Raw genomic sequence first — 17,425 nt, 5'->3', positions numbered from 1 at the left:
GAATTTTCTATAATATATCTTTCTGTGTATCTTTAGTTTACAGTCTGGTCATTTGGACACATTATTCCTAGCTTAATCACCTTCAAAATTGTTTCTGTGAAGTCCACTTAGATAATTTTCTTTAAAATTCAGAAGAGAAGAAAGAGTGTAAGAGCCAGAGATGGTAAATTACTACCAAGGAAACATTGTCTCTTGGCACAGCAGGGCAGCTGCACATATGAACTCACCACAGTTATAAGAGAATGCAATAGACCTGTGAAAGTCCAAGCCAGTCCAAATCTGCCCATGCAAAAGAGAGCTGAGCATACGATCCCACCCCTCGCTGTGGAGCTATTGGCAATTGATAACTTCTGACAGAGAAACAGTTTTCCCTGAGAGTGTAGTCCCTGCTAAGTCAACCATGTCCCAGTGGAAAACCATATATCTCATATTTTGTAATCACAAAGTATCTTGAAAGTTTCTTTGGGAGGAAAATGGAGACAGAGTTGGGTGGGTAGAGAAAGAGACATGAATATGATCAAAATATTATGCAAAGCTCTCAATCAAAAAATGAAATAATTTAATCACCTCTACAGGTTTTTAATTTCTAAAATTGTGTTTAAATTTTTTAGTTCCTATGTGTGTAACATTTTTACTTTTCTGTAACCCTAATTTTAGATTTACTTTGTATGCTATGCGTGCATGTGTAAGTCATAGGACAACTTGGTTCCCTCCTTTCACCATTTAAATCCCAGGAGGAAACTCAGGTCCTCAGGTTTAGCAGCAGGAGGCTGCACTTGCTAAGCCTTCTAGCCAGCCTGGTTTCTGAAACTCATTTTCTAGACATTGGCCTTCAGTTCTCTTTCATCTCATTGACATATACACATATGCAGATTGGTTGGTATAACTGTTTCTACTTAGAAGAATTTGATACCTTCAGTGACCTGGTTTGTTTTTCTTTTCTTTTCTTTCTTTTTTTTTTTTTTTTTTTTTTTTTTTTTTTGGATATTTTATTTACATTTCAGATGTAATCCCCTTCACCCCAACCCCCCTGACCCAGGAACCCCCTAACTCATCCCCCCTCCTTCTTCTATGAGGATATGCCCCCACCCACCTTTCCACTCCCACCTCCACACCCTCACATTCCCCCCACATTGGGGCATCCAGCCTTCACAGGACCAAGGACCCCTCTCCTACCTATGCCCAACAAGGCCATACTCCCCTATATATACAGCTGGAGCCATGTGTCCCTCCCTATGTGCTCCCAGGCTGGTGGTTTAGACCCTGGGAGCTCTGGTTCATTGGTATTGTTGCTCTCCCCATGGGGCCACAAACCCTTTCAGCTCCTTCAGTCTTCTCTCTAACTCCTCCATTGGGAACCCCATAATCAGATCAATGGTTAACTGTGAGCATCTGTCTCTGTATATGTCAGGCTCTGGCAGACCTCTAAGGAGACAGATATATCAAGCTCCTGTCAGCACGCACTTCCTGGCATCCACATCAGTGTCTACCTTTGGTAACTGCACATGGGATGGATACACAGGTGAAACAGACTCCAGACGCCCCCTCCTTCAGTTTCTGTCCCACATTTTGTCTCCATATTTGCTCCCATGAGTATTTTGTTACTCCTTCTAAGAAGGACTGAAGCACCCAACTTTGGTCTTCCTTTTTCATGAGCTTCATGTGGTCTATGAGTTGTATCTTGAGTATTGCAAGCTTTTGGGCTAATATCCAATTATTAGTGAGTGTATACCACATGTGTTCTTTTGTAATTGGGTTACCTCACTCAGGGTGATATTTTCTAGTCCCATCTATATGCCTAAGAATTTCTCAAACTCATTGGTTTTAATAGCTGAGTAATACTCCATTGTGTAAATGTACCACATTTTCTGTATCGATTCCTCTGTTGAAGTACATCTGGGTTCTTTCCAGCTTCTGGCTATTATAAATAAGGCTGCTATGAACATAGTGGAACATATGTCCTTGTTATATGTTGGAGCATCTTCTGGGTATATGTCCAATTTTCTAAGGAACTGCCAGACTGATTTCCAGAGTGGTTGTATCATTTTTTCCTTAATATCTCTTAACATCAATGGACTCAATTTCCCAGTAAAAACACATAGACTAACAGATTGGATATGTAAACAGGACCCAGAATTTTGCTGCATACAGAAAATGCACATCAGTGACAAAAACAGACACTACCTCAGAGTAAAAGGATGGAAAACAATTTTCCAAGCAAATAGTCCCAGGAAAGAAGCTGGAGTAGCCATTCTAATATTGAATAAATCATCTTTCAACAAAAAGTAATCAAAAAAAAGATAAGGAAGAACACTTCATACTTATCAAAGGAAAAATCTACCAAGAAGAACTCTCAGTTCTGAATATCTATGCTCCAAATGCAAGGGCACCCATCTTCATAAAAGAAACTTTACTAAAGCTCAAAGCACACATTGTACCTCACATAATAATAGTGGGGGATTCCAACACCCACTCTCAGCAATAGACAGATCATGAAAACAGAAACTAAACAGAGACACAGTGAAATTAACAGAAGTTCTGAACCAAATGGATTTAACAGATATCTATAGAACATTTCATCCTAGTTTGTTTTTCTAAGATGTATTCATTATATTACTAACTTTACTTTTTTGGTTCACTTAAAATATTTACTTATAATACAAAATAATCAATTCTTTATATAGTAGTCTCTATTTTTATAATGCTAATATTTTACCTTGAGTTTTATTATGTTTTATGGTTTATCTGAAATTCTTTTCCCCTTAACACTCATGACTTACATAGTATCTATAATCTCTATATGAGATTTTTTTCTCTTTTTTTTTTTTTTTGAAGTGGTTATTCTATAAAACCTCGTATGTCATTGTCTTGGTCTGTGAGCTTGTATTCTTATTGTTGCTGCTGCTACTGAAGCTGTTGCTGTTGCTGCTATTGTGGGTATCTAGAAACCATCCAAGACTCATCAAGATGTGTGTAGTCTATGCCAGTGTGAATGCCAATGCCCATGGTAACCAGTCAGGCCTTGGTGTCATTGCAGTTTTTTTCTGCAATGACAGATAAGAATTTTAGAGCAAGTGTTAAACTACTTTCTTTCCTTATATTGGCCTCTCACAGCCTCCCTGCTGATGTACAGCTCAGGCTGCCAACAATCCAAACAACCTCTGTCTACCCATGTATTTTTAAAAGTTATTTTCTTTCATATTTTTTACCAACACTGGCTTTGATGAAGGGAGCTGTTTTTGTTTACTTTGATTTTGGAAGGACTAGAATTTACTTGCATGAGTTTTTCACTCTGCATAGCTACAGAGCATCTAAAATTCAGATGTACTATTGCACTCAATTTTAGATTCCTAGATCTTTATAATATCTGATGTGTGGCTGACAGTCATTGTATAATTCTGTGTTGAATGTATAAGTCCTCTACACAAAGTCTGAAATATTTTGCTAAATTTATTTGGCATCATCACAAGTTACTATGCTGTCTTTTTTTTTCTAAAGGCCATGTAGCAAAAGGTATTATCAACATACTAGTCTTGCTTAAAGGCCTAAGAAGGAGTCACATACCCAAAATTGATAAAGAAGTAATAACAGAGCTAAGTTTTCAAAAAGCAAAAAACAAAACCACAAAAACCCCTTTTCTTATTTTTAAAATCCAGGGTCATCTTTTTCAGTGAAATTTAAGTTATGACACTCCTTACAATTTTAAAATATTGCAAACCACCACACACTGTAAACTTTCAGCATTTTCAAGATGGAAGACTAGTGTGGAAGACAGGAGTCTATACAAAACGGGAGTCCTAACTCACATTCTTCCATCATTAAATATCTCCATTTTTCCTTGATTATAAAATGAGAGAACTGAGACCAAATAAGATGTAAGTGAAACTGTGATGGAATTTCAGATCTCTTGCTTTCATTATTATTCTTAGGTCATGTCTAAATGCTTTCATAGTTTCTGCACCCTTGTCTTGGCACTAATGCTTTTATTACCTTCATTGGGGTGCTGTAAAATGATACCCAATCTGTAAAATGATACTTATGAAGTGCATCACATCAGCTACATCCCAAGTGTCCCAAAGTACCAATGTTTGTTCCTTCTTCCAGATTTCTATAGCTAAGAATCCAGATGGTTTATTGAAAGGTAAGCCAACATGGATCTGATCTCTATTCTAAAATGGTTCTAGCAAAGTTTCCACACTATTTCTCCTGGGAGCTAAAAATTTTCTTTTAGATGTTAACTTTTAAACATAAATTATTTAGAAATTAAGTAAATATACATCTGTGTTTCTGAGTGTTACATATTTAGTCATCATTAGTTGGCGGTGGAATTATATACAAGAAGAAAAATATGGCTATGTGTGTAGATGATTTATATTTAAGCATTTGCAACCGCTCCAGTGAAATAGTCATCTACAATGATATACTAAGAAAGTTTTTATGCATTGAGCAACAACATGGAAATCAACTTCTTTGGCCTAAAATAGATAGGCTGTAAAATAAAGGAGCATTCCACAATGATATGGTCTAAACATTTGTCACAAATTCCAGAAGAGAAATACTAATCACAGTCAGAGTACTATATATGGCATTGTTTAATGCAAACCAAGTAAATGTTTATCAATTAATTCAATGGAATGTGTCTACTGTCATGCCAAATAGATAGCTTCAACTAACCTTTCTATATTGCAACGATGAGAACTAAGTGCTTAAGTGTCAAGAGGTCCCTACTACATAATTTATGTAACAAAGCTTTCTAATAGGATATATGGTCCAATAGTTTCTGTGAAATTACTTATTCATGGTAGTTGTACTGCTTTAGAATAAGAGGAATGAACTTTCCCTAATAGTTCAAATGTCTCTCATAACAGTGAAATACTCATCACAATGAATCTTTAGTAAAAAGATATCCCACAAGAACCTAGATTCCCTTAAAAAGTGGGTATTATAGCATTATACATACCCTTGTACATTCAAAGTTATATGGAACTGTGTCTCAAAAAGTATCAATTCATTTTAAGAGTAAATTGACAACTTCTGTATTTGTTCATTTCTGTAAAGCAACAAACTCTGCATTAAGAATAAGATGCAAATTTCCAGAGATAAAAATAGAGCATGAAGAAGATTCTTAACTGATTTCCAATATTCTATATTAATATTGAACAGTAATTTGGCTAGAGATATATATTTATATTTTTAACATCTTCCCTAGATGAACAGTGGACATTACTCTCACAGCCCATCTTATAAAAACTTGAATGCCAGAACTATCCCATTTCTAAACTTGTTCTGTTGGAGTGTCTTTCATTAACTGATATCCAAGGGCACCCGTGCATTCCCACCTTTCAGAGCTAAGATTACATAAGTTTTTTGCTTCAACCTTCAAAAACCATTGAGAATCCAAGCATTTCTCACCACTGCCATGACTACTGTCTGGTCTGAAGCACTATCATCTGGCCTGAATTTTGCAGTGGATGCTATTCTATTTGTTTTTACCATTTGCCTCTAAGAACTCTTCTCACAGCAGGTCAAGTCAATGTTCTGTGCAACTCCCTGTGGTAAATATACCTTCTACTCTGAATGAAAGCCCAGTTTATTTAAGTCACCAACAAACTCTCAGATGTCTTGGCCCTCTGTTCTTTCTCTAATGTCACTTTCTACATGTGGAACTATCCTGCTGGTCTATTCTACTTCAGGCTCACTGCCTCTGAACATTTACAAAACACATAAGCCACATACACACTGGGCATTTAGACTGGCCATTCTCTAAATATCTGCATAAATAATCCCTACCTATCTTTCTTAACATTTTATTAATTCTTTGTGAGTTTCATATTAAGCACACCAGTCCTGCTTATCTCCCTGTCCCCTCACATCCATTCTTCGCCCTGAAGCCTCCTGCTCAAAATAATACATGTATACACACAACAACAACAACAACAACATCAACAACAAAGCATAGAAAACATCTTATCAAGGAAACTGTAATATGTCACAGTATGTCCCAAGTATATCCCTCTGTTCGTACATCTTCACTTGCAAATGTTCATTGCAATGAGTCATTGGTCTGGTTTGAGATCCCTGACTTCTGTGACACTATCATTATTGGATCTTTGCCAGGAATCCTCCTATTTATCCTGTAGTTGCCTTGTGTCATGGAGATCCTGAAGCCTTGCATTAGCAGGACTGGCTCTTTCATTTGCCCCATCCATTTGCAGATGATATAGATTTTAGTGTGGGCCATTTCAGAACCCTGGATCTGGGCCTGGGTGGTAGCTGAGACAATCAGCATGCTGCCTTTCCTTTATCCACCCACCAGGGCAAGCTCTAGCACTGGTCCAGCTAGGCCATGACATGCTGCCATTAGCAGAGGCAGGGTCATCCTGCTCTCACAATCTCAGGGCTGGCTCACTCCACCAGGGCCAGCTCTACTGTACTGTCTAGACAAGTTTCAGGGCCCACCTTTAGGAGTGCTCCAGCTAGTAAGGGACAGGGCAAGCTCACCTGTTCTCATGAACCCAGGGCTAGTTCTCCCAACTGTTGCAGGTGGTGAGGAATGGAGGTGGGGAGCAATATGCCTGTACCCATGCCACCTCATGGCAGATGAGTGTCAGACCCAGCTCTTCCATGCTTTCACCCCTAGTGATGGCTCACTTGTGCCACCTGCCACCAAGGTCTCTGCTGTGCTATCCAGGAAAGGTGCAGGGTCTTTCCTTCTGGGTGCTGCATCTAGTGAGGGGCAGGGACCTCTCCTGTGGGCACCTTTCTTGACTGCCTGAGGTTGGAGGCAGAGGGTGGGGTAGCACAACACCTCTGCACGAGTGCTACCCCAGAGCATATGAGTGTGTTAGGGTCAGCTCTCCCAAACTCATGCCCTCCAGGCAGGCCCACCCACACAACCTGACCCCACATCTTCACTCCATCACCAGGGCCAGCTCCACTGTGCTGCCTTGATAAGGCACCATGCTCTACTCTCATATCCTGCAACCAGTAGAGATGAGGCCATCTCTCCAGAGTGCTGTATCTAATGAGGGGTAGGGCCAGTTATACACAGCTCCTGGATTTCCATGTGGTCACCAGCAGCTGCCCCGGACCAGGGACATCCCTATGTTCTCTAGGAGTAGTATGAGCCATGAACATTGACACTCAGACACAGCCCTCAGTGGCATCTCTAACTAGGAGTTCACCATAGTCCTAGATGGCAGAGCTGGACACTCACAACAGACTATTCCTCTCCACACTCGAGTTTCCAGTTCCATCTTTTCATAATGTTCAATCTGCTCTGTTTCTGTTTCTCTCCCATCTGGCCACTGCATACTCTCACATCGTGGTGGCTCCTGCTATAGGCTGCCCACCTGGCTGGCAGGCTCCTGGGTGATATCCTCCATCTGTGCTGCATTGCTTGACAGCAAGGGGCTATTTATACTCAACCTGTCCAAGCATTGGAAGGAAGGTCTGTGGGTGACATGGAGGGCCACAGGTCTCTGTCTTCCTTTTTCTATGCCTCCTGGATTGGATTGGATTAGATTAGATTAGATTTTTATGAGTTCTAGGCATAAGACAGTTTGGTCACCAAATCAGGCATCAAGTTATGGTGAACAAAGGACTGACATTTGCTCTGTCTATGAGTGATATAAGAACTACACCACTGATAAGGCATCCTTTTGACCATTGCCAGGGAGTAATCACTACCTATTTTGTTGTTGTTTGTTTGTTTGTTAGTTTTTTGAGACAGGGTTTCTCTGTATAGACCTGGCTGTCCTGAAACTCGTTCTGTAGACCAGGCTGGCCTCAAACTCAGAAATCCTCCTGCCTCTGCCTCCCAAGTACTGGGATTAAAGGTGTGCCACCACTGCCCATATCACTACCTATTTTAAGCCTGTTCAGTTTTCACATTCTTTTTTTTCTTTTTTTCATATTTTTATTGGATATTTTATTTACATTTCAGATGCCATCCCCTTTCCCCATTTCCCACCCCCCAGAAAACCCCTATCCCATGCCTCCTCCCTCTTCTTGCTTTTCTACACTTTTTAAAAATGTTAATCAAAGGCTTTATAAGTTTGGTAATGCTCAATCAGAAGTGTAACCTAATACTCAGCCTAGATATATCAACTATCTTTGACTGGTGGAGACACGTGAACAACTGCCTCCATATCCCCCCTGTCTTTCTCTCTCTTTCTCTCTCTCATCACCTAGCTTCTCCTCTCCTCCTCTCCTTACTCCTTCTCTTCCTCTCCGTACCCCTCTCACCCTAGTTCCTCCTACATATGCTTTGTGCTTCCCATAATTTTAGTTAACTCAGTCACTCTGGATTTCTGACAGGGTTGAAAACTTATTGTCTCATAGCTAATCCTGGCTATTTACTTTGAGAGAAAAGATTTGAGTGGGTGGTTTTCAGCTGACATTCATTCTAAAGCCAAGAAAAAAGCCAGGTCCAGAACTAAGTGTTTTAGTTGGGAGAGATGACAGAGGTACTGGTTAGTCAACAAAATGATGGACTGGGTATTATGACTATCTTGTACCTCACGGGTACAAATTGGCATAATTATGCTCTAATTGCATTTTGAGAGAAAAGTTTCACATTCTTTAGAATGTCTACTTAAACTATCATACCTAAAACAGCTGTCATTTGTCACTTCAGTTTATCACTGTTAGCTCCCTATGTATTTCCACATCAGTGATCTTCTCACAGACTATAAAAGTTTTACTCATTGACTGTTTTTATTGTCTGTAACCCCACCATCACCCTTCACTGCTAGAGCTGAACTAAAAACATGGCAGTGGCCTTCATTTATTTTGCTCATGGATGAATCTTAAATGCCCATAATGAATGACAAATGTCAATGGAGTACTTAACAAGATCCAAATAACCCCCCAATAAATAAACAATAAGATTCATTTTAAGATTCATACACAGAGAAATACATATGCTAGGGTAGTGTTAGAAGATAGTATAGTAAAATATGATAGAAAGTGATTAATTTCTAATAAAGTCATCATATAAACATTTCATTTTGAATACTTGCTCAAACAAGAGCTGAACAATGGCGACCCTAGCTGACATGGCCAATGTGAGGACAGACTCTCACAAGGCCCCACCCCTAAATGAAAACCTGCAGAAAATTAATGACTTCTGAGAGTCAGTCTTCCTCAGAAGTGAGGCTGAAAATTAGTTATCCAACACCAAGTGATGAGCACTAAACATCTACATACAAATGACACCATCTGTAGTGTGTGTGTGTATGTGTGTGTGTATAATAAAATAGAGATTATGAATTTTAAAGGGGGTGTGAGTCAGGCAGACACAGGAAGAATGTAAAGGAGGAGAGGAGGGAGATACATAGTACTCATAAATGAAATTCTTAAAATATAAATGCAAAGACCTTTTCATTTTGAATACAATACCTATGGGAAGATTGCAACAGAAATACAGTAAATTCTCACCTAGTTCTCATTTATGAGTTCATTAAATATCAACATTTTATTCTTTCTCTCCTTCTCTCCCTATCTCCTCCTATCACCCATCCCAGGACTGTCTCCCAAATAAAGGTAAAGATGTAAATAATCCAAATATTGAACAAAATAAAGAACACACGGATCTTTGAGTACAATTAAACTTTACTCTCTATAACTAAATCTCAGAAGTATCTTTATGTGAACGGCTGTCAATACTGGGTAGTAGTTATAACTACATAATGGTTGGATAATTATGCTGCATTGTACAATTGTGCTGTCATAGAACTATATACTTATGTTTGTATCATTTTATAGTAATGATATGAGTACATCTGATCTGAAGAGAGAAGTGAGGCAAAGTAACCATCACAAACCTGTGCATCCAATTAGGACTATACGGTAACCAGGCTTTTAGCATCATTTACAAGCATGACAGTGTTGTTGGAGGAATATATTAATCTGGCATTCTTCTGAGTAAATGTAAGATGAAAGGCCATCTTATTATATTACTTTAATATAGTAGTCACTCTAAGTCAAAAGTAAGTATGATGTGATCAAAACTAATGTTCACATCAAGTTAAGTTTACACTATGCTTCTTAAATCTCCACTATAACAAATAAAGTTCTACTTTCATTATACTTTTTTAAGTGTATGTAAAAGCTGATCCTGAAAGTGTATGTAAAAGCTGATCCTGCTTATGCTGGGTAGAATATAAAGGAAGCTTTGTGTCAGCAAGTTCAGAAACTATTAGAAGAGATAATGAAATAAAATTAATGAAGCTATTTTTATTCATGTCTAACTAATCAATTTGGCTAACTGATAAGTGCATCAGCTGAGTCCATCTAGCCCTAACTGTCTGGGCTTTGTGGTTACACTTCCTCATGCCAGACAGGCCCTCTGTCCTCTTTCTGCTTCCATTTTCTTTAGGGCTCACAACTAAGTGTATGTTTTACTCATCTAGTTTTGGTATTGTTTTTGTTTGTTTTTGTTTTGTTGTCTGTAACTCCCAACACTGAACTACAGATGACAGGGAAGCTTTCCAAAGAGTGCACGATACAAGAAGTTGTTAAGGAAGCTTTTGCTGAATATTCCAAGTTAGAACCTTAATGGACTCACCCATCATCTGTCTAAATCACAGGACTGTATATTACATTAGATACTTTGGAGATCCTTCTATTTCAATGTCTCAGCAACTCAGAACCACATTTTCCACTTATTGCTCTGGTCCTCTTCCAAATACAATTGTCTTGACAACATACATCATTTTCTAGAAACTGCCACCCTAAAGAAACTTAGGACTTTATTTATTTCAGCTCCCTGATCTCAGATGTCAGCCTTTAATACATTACTGCCAGTGAGCTCCCTCGCCATCCTATCCCAATGATGTGAACTAGATGCACATTTATCATCACTCATGTCTGTAGCATATTTTGCATTTCCATGCACTTTCATTCTCAGCATCTGGTTGAGACAGCTAAGGCAAGTGCTCAGTGCCATTTTACTGCCAAGTCAACAGCAGACTCATGTGCCTAGGCTAATGTACTGACTCACCATTTAGGTCTGAGTCCAGTGGCTTCATGTCATTCTTCTAATTGCCCTTCCAAAGAATGCAAATGTGATTATTCTAAGGCTTCAACATGCTTCCATTCTTAATATAATTCAATATAACGTTCTCATATGGCAGACATTTTTTAATTAGATCATTTTGTTTAGATTTACAAACTTGAGAGTATTGGACAGATGGCTCAGTGGGTGAAGGCAGAAGATGAAGAAGACAGACAATGTGGAATTGTGAAGATGGAAGCAGAAGTGAGAATAAAGTGACACAATTCCCTCACAAGAGTGTTGAGTGAAAATACATATTCCATTAACAACAGTCAGGTCTGAGCAGAACTTTTAATCTAGATAAAGATGTGAGAAAGTACCACCGTGTGAGATGTTGAGAGCTGATCATAAAATGTTACCAACTCAAGAATATGAAACAACAGCATCACTTCATACCTTTCTTGGAACCTCAACAATGGACCTAAATATAAAGGCTGGTCAGACTGTTGTTTTGACAACCACTCTAGGGAAATAACTGGGAGAAGGAATGATTTATTTGGGTTCACAGTTTCAGTGGCTACAGTTAATGGGTCCTGGTTATGGGTCTAATGGAGGCTGAGAACCATGTGACAAGGAACACATGATGAACCAAAGTGGCTCATTCATGGGGAAGGAGGAGGAGAAAGAAGAAGTGAAGGAGGAGGAAGAAGGGAAGGAGATTGAAGGGAAGGAGATGACAGATGGAGAAGAGGATAAAGAGGTGGCAAAGAAAGTAAGCGAAGAGAAAGAAAAAGGAGAGACCACACAAACAGAACATTATTTCAGGGTATGCTTTCTATAGTGATATAATTCATCCCACTAGACACTACCTCCTCAAATTTGAAACATCTCCAATTGTGTAAATGGTATTTTCACCTGTTATACTTTTAGCCTATATGCCTTTTTCAATTGAGAAACTTTTATCTTGGGTAGAATGGGAGAGAACATGGAGACCTACATGAGAGAAAGAGAGCAAAAGACAGAAACAGAATCTGAATGAGAATGTTCTAAAACTACAGAGCTGAAACTCTATATTAGGTCATGGATTGTACAATAATAAATGAAGATTTATGTTACAATGAAATACTAAATGACTGAGATAGGAATTAATACAGGTGCTCAAAGGAGGAAGGGGTAGTCATGTTTACATGCATAAAAAAGAATGATAAAATTACCAACTAGCAAGAAATATAATCTCCACATACCATTGATGGTTTTAATGCCAAGTTGCTCTTAGACCAGGTATAATAAATGAATTTCTTCTCATAGCCCATAATCACCAATCTACCTACTCAGATATATCAATCAAGTGTACCTGAAGATTAAATATATATCAGCTTTATTCACTCGTTTGTCAGGCATTTATTACCTGTCTGCAATGTTATTAGTCACTGTACTAGGTTAATATACAATATCTTATAATATGCATTTTACTGTGTTTAACTAACTATCATGGTGGTATACCTGCTTTAGAATTTGCATTCAATTAATTCACTAGCTTTTTAATAAAATGATGAGGAAATTAATCCTTTAAAATCATCTATGTATTTCTTTTGGGATAACATGATCTAAATTATGGCTCAAATTTGCAGAAAGGTTTTGCTGACTGCATCTTTTCTAGCAAAGGCACCGTTTCTCATTAACATTAATCTAGTCAACTTTTTTTCAGTTCCTTTCACTCTATCATTTCTCTTTAAGATCTTTGATGATACCAAAGTATGCAGGTCATAGGACTGACTTAAAAACTAAGCAATGATTATTATTTGAGTTAAATGTAATTTAAAAAGCATAGCCAGTAGTTATAATTACCTGAAAGACTTAGAACCTCTATTAAATCAAACCCTTCATGCTTCAGGAAGGGCCTTAAAAATGACTTCAAATGTCCATTGAGTTTTCAAGATTGAAAAGTACTTTTTGTCACAAATGTTTATGACTGACATTTCTATTTCAACTTTTCTATCCCAGTATACAGAGTGTTACCCAAGTAAATGATACACAGTGGGGAACCAGCAAAAGTATTATGAAGAAGAAAAACATTTAATTTGATCATATTGGGATATTTATGACATATATAGCTAATTCTTTGAATGACTGCACTTTTTACGTTCTTTACGTAAACATGATGTGTATGTGCACTTCTGCCATACACTACAGCACATCATGGGGTGGCTTTATGGCATAACTGTATCCTGTGATGCTTGCAACAGAAACTGCCACCCAAAGACTGCCTAAGTGTGCATTCTCAATATACAGCTGAAAATACCTCCTTTTACAGCATACAATGTTGCTGGAGGAATTCTCAGTTTTCCTTAAAATTTAATCAAAATGGAAGTTCTCACCTATATGAATTATACTCAATAACACATCTCCATACACTATAACTAGCCCACACTTTTTTTTTCTATTTTATAAGAATCTAGTGAAATAGACTGTCAGAGTTCCTGTTTCAATATCACAAAGCTGCAGTTACGGTAATAATCTTTAAGAGTGTTGCTAGCTGTTCATATATTTTTCATAAATGACACAAGGATTTATTTTTAAAATTTGACAAAGTTGTAACATCCTAAGAATCTACTAACAACAAATGATTTTTAAAAAATGGTGACACTAAGAATTTTCAGACCTATCAGTAACGTGAACTAAAATTTTATAAACCATGCCAGAAGATTAAAATACCACTGTTCAAGGATGTAAAAGTCAATATTGTTAAAATGTCTGCATATCTAAATTAATCAAGGTTCAATGCAACTCCAATCATGATACCAACAGCTTTCTTTAGAGAAATAGAAAAAAATTATAAATGGATTCAGAGTTGCAAAACACTATAAATATACCAAGTAACCTTGACCCAAAAAAAAAAGCAGGGAACACTAGACCTCCAAGTATGCTGCAAAGCTCAGGTAAGCACACAATATAGTGCTGTCCCAAGAGCAGCAGGAAATTATCCCAATTGATTTTCGAGAAAAATTCAAATATCAAATATTAGAGATACAACAAAAATTGCAGTAAAATTTATGAAAGAAATTAGATGTCAACGTGCAAACAAGAGAGGCAGGATTCACTGATAGCTAAAAATTTCAATGCAAAATGGATTAAAATATTTTTTTAAAAAATAATTTTATACTTGACAACCTCATACAAGAGAACTACAGAAACATCACTTAGACCCTCCCTCTCCCCCTCTTGTCCTCTATTCTTTGAGGTTCATCATCTCATCATTAAATATCATCATAGGGAGAGAGAGAGAGAGAGAGAGAGAGAGAGAGAGAGAGAGAGAGAGAAGAGGGGGTAGACAGACAGGTAGGCAGACAGAAAAGAGGAAACCTACTGAGTTCATTTAGCATTGCTCATGTGTCTCTGTATTTGGGTCCAGACATGACCACTTGATTAGAAAACCATTGAAGAAGCTTCTGTGTGTGTGTGTGTGTGTGTGTGTGTGTGTGTGTGTGTGTGTGTGTGTATATATATATATATATATATATATATATATATATATATTTAAAATAATGGAATTAAAAGCATGGGCTGGAGTGAGTTAAAGGGTTTGCAGAGAGAAAAAGGAAATGGCAATGTAATTGAATTAGAATCTCAAAAATAAAATAACTAAAATATTATCCAAGTATGGTAAAATGGGTCTATATCATCTGTAAGGAAGCTAGAAGTTCAAGGCCAGCCTGAGCTACATAGCAAGTTCTAGACTAGTACTGGCTAAATAGGACCCATCCCAAAGGAAGAGTTTTAATTGTTTTTATGATCTATCTTTTTATCTTTGGACTTATAAAAATACTGGAATTTTTTTACCAATGGCCCTGGGAGCATTCCCAAGCTAAAATGTCAAAGGTTTGACCTTGGAGTCTGAATCAGAAGGAATGTAAATCAAAGGCCTGCCTGAGCTACAGAAAGTGTTCATGGCCAACCTGAGAAATTTAGTATAAACCTGTATCAACAACAGCATGAAAGTAAAAACAAAGAATTGTGGATATATTTCAGTGGGTTTGCCTAGCAAGTATACAGTCCAAGGATCAAACCTCAATACCAAAAATAAGTACATAATGCAGATTCATATCTACTCAACTAAAAAATATACATAGAACTCAATATTCCTTTTTAGCTAAAGAACACTAAGAGCAGCATCAAGGGAGAAAAAATGTGGAAATGTACTAGCATATGTGTTAGTCAGACTTTTCATTGCTGTGACACTTGTCTGTGAGAAACAACTTATAAGGAAAAATATTTGTCCAGCTACAGATATGAACCATGGTCTAATAGCTTTATTGTTTCTGACATGTAGAAGGGCTCAGAGATGAAAAAGTGCTCACTTTGAGTGGGGGCGGGTAGGAAACCCAGAAAAAGATTAATTATACTAGTGGATGGTGTCCACATTCAGGGACAGTCTTGTCCCTGGGTAGCTCTAGAACTACCTTCACAGACACACACTGAATTAGTATTCACAGTCCAATCAAGTTAACAGTCAACATGATCCATCATAGTTCAATTCCTACAGAGATCAGGAGGGAGCAGTGTAATCCATGTAGTAATGGAAGTAAAAATTAAAAGGTCCAACAGCTCAACACATCCACTTTTGGTTAATATATTTAAAGGAAAGAATCATGGGAAAGCAAAGTTGGCAAGACAACTGGTAATACTTATAAAATAGAAACTATCAGGATATTAAATATGAAAAATACAAACTGTCAGGGAAGTTGCTGCTCATGAATTGACTGTCCTCAGAAGCCAAAATTGGCAATGACAACTATGTGAATACTCCCTGTGGGTCACAGAAGGAGGAAAGCAGGTAGAAGGAGCTCTATAAAAACACTGAGTCTTAGGAAAATCTCTACAGTCAAAAGACAACTCAAAATTTTCCAATTTTGTTGGATGATGGCAGATGACACACAGGCACAGTCAGCTGCAATCTCTGGGGAGTGACTGGGAAAGATAGATAACAGTGAGCCTAAAGAGGTCACAGACAACCAAAAATACCTAAAGAAATGGAAAAGTAAAATAGGAAACCTTGCAAAGCAGAACAAGGGGGAGAAGCCAGAGTCTGCTTCAGAGAGATTGTTGGATATGTGGAGATGCCTCGCTCTAAGTGAGAAGAAATGACTAGAACTACACTGAAAAGAAGCTCGGAAAACAGTGCTGTGGTCACAAACAGAGAGAGGAGAAGGGAGGGAGGGGAGGAGGGAAGAAGAGAAAGAGAAACACAAAGAGACAGAGAAACAAAGAGACAGAGAGAGTGACCGAGACAGAGACAGAGAAAGAGGATATGGGTAGAGTTGTGCATGGAGCTGTGCATGGAGCTGTGCATACATGGCAGAAGGAGAGACAACCTACTCTGCTCACCATTGCACCAGAACAGCAATGTATAACCATGTAAAATGAACCCTGCTGTGTTGGCAATTAGCTGATCTCAGGTCCTCCATTTACTTATAAAATAAACAGTACCTCATAATGATGTGCTGAAAATGGGCCTGAAGACCAACAGACTTCAGGGAAGTATCCTCCAAACAGGAATGTTCATTATCTAATGAAGCAGAAACCTGGTTGAAGCTAGTCTACAAGGGAGCACATATGTGAGATCCAACAGTATATCCAACATCAAGAAAGGCACCCAAAGCATCTGGGATACAAACTGTGGAGGTCTACCCACTGACAGAACCAGTATTCGTTACCTAACCTCAGTAGAATGCCCAGAGGAAAGAATTGAATTTACAACTCATCCCTGAATGTCTACCTGCATCATAGTCAGAATTGGTAAGCAGACCCATGAAGGACCACACAATAATGAGCCTAGACATCCAAAAGGACAATGCTGGACAATGATATGTATCTGAGAACCTGGTTGGAACTCTTAAAGTCAAGACAGCAAAAGCAGCCATTTTTTATACACCCATGAGTAATGAGTATCATTCTTTGTTTAATTTCCAATGTCATTTAGCACAAACTATCTTGCACTCCCTCATTGGTGCTATCTCTCTCCTCTTCCTCCTCCTCCCTCCCCTCTCTCTATCTCTTTCTCTCTGTCTGTCTCTCTCTGTCTTTGTGTGTGTCTCTGTCTCTATGTCTCCCTGCCTCTCTCTCCTTCTTCTCCCTCTCCCTCTTCCCCTAATCTCATCTTTCTCTCCTCTTTCCTTCCTCCTTTCTTCCTTCTTCTTGAGCTTCATGTGGTCTGTGAGTTGTATCTTGGGTATTGTCAGCTTTTGGGCTAATATCCAATTATCGGTGAGTGCATAACAGGTGTGTTCTTTTGTGATTGGGTTACCTCACTCAGAATGACATTTTCTAGTTCCATTCATTTGCCTAAAAATTTCATGAATTCATTGTTTTTAATAGCTAAGTAGTACTTCATTGTGTAATGTACCACATTTTCTGTATCCATTCCGC

General features: G+C 38.1%; 1 protein-coding gene across 8 annotated transcripts in view; it reads right to left on the bottom strand.

The window, feature by feature from the left end:
* The window catches only part of Dlg2 (discs large MAGUK scaffold protein 2), a 1,841,012-nt gene that overhangs the window by 1,544,553 nt on the left and 279,034 nt on the right, over nucleotides 1–17,425 (bottom strand). The gene's annotated exons all lie outside the window — the stretch shown is intronic.

This window comes from Arvicanthis niloticus, chromosome 1, assembly GCF_011762505.2.
Source record: "Arvicanthis niloticus isolate mArvNil1 chromosome 1, mArvNil1.pat.X, whole genome shotgun sequence".
Taxonomy (NCBI): domain Eukaryota; kingdom Metazoa; phylum Chordata; class Mammalia; order Rodentia; family Muridae; genus Arvicanthis; species Arvicanthis niloticus.
This window is presented reverse-complemented; position numbering and strand designations above follow the sequence as displayed.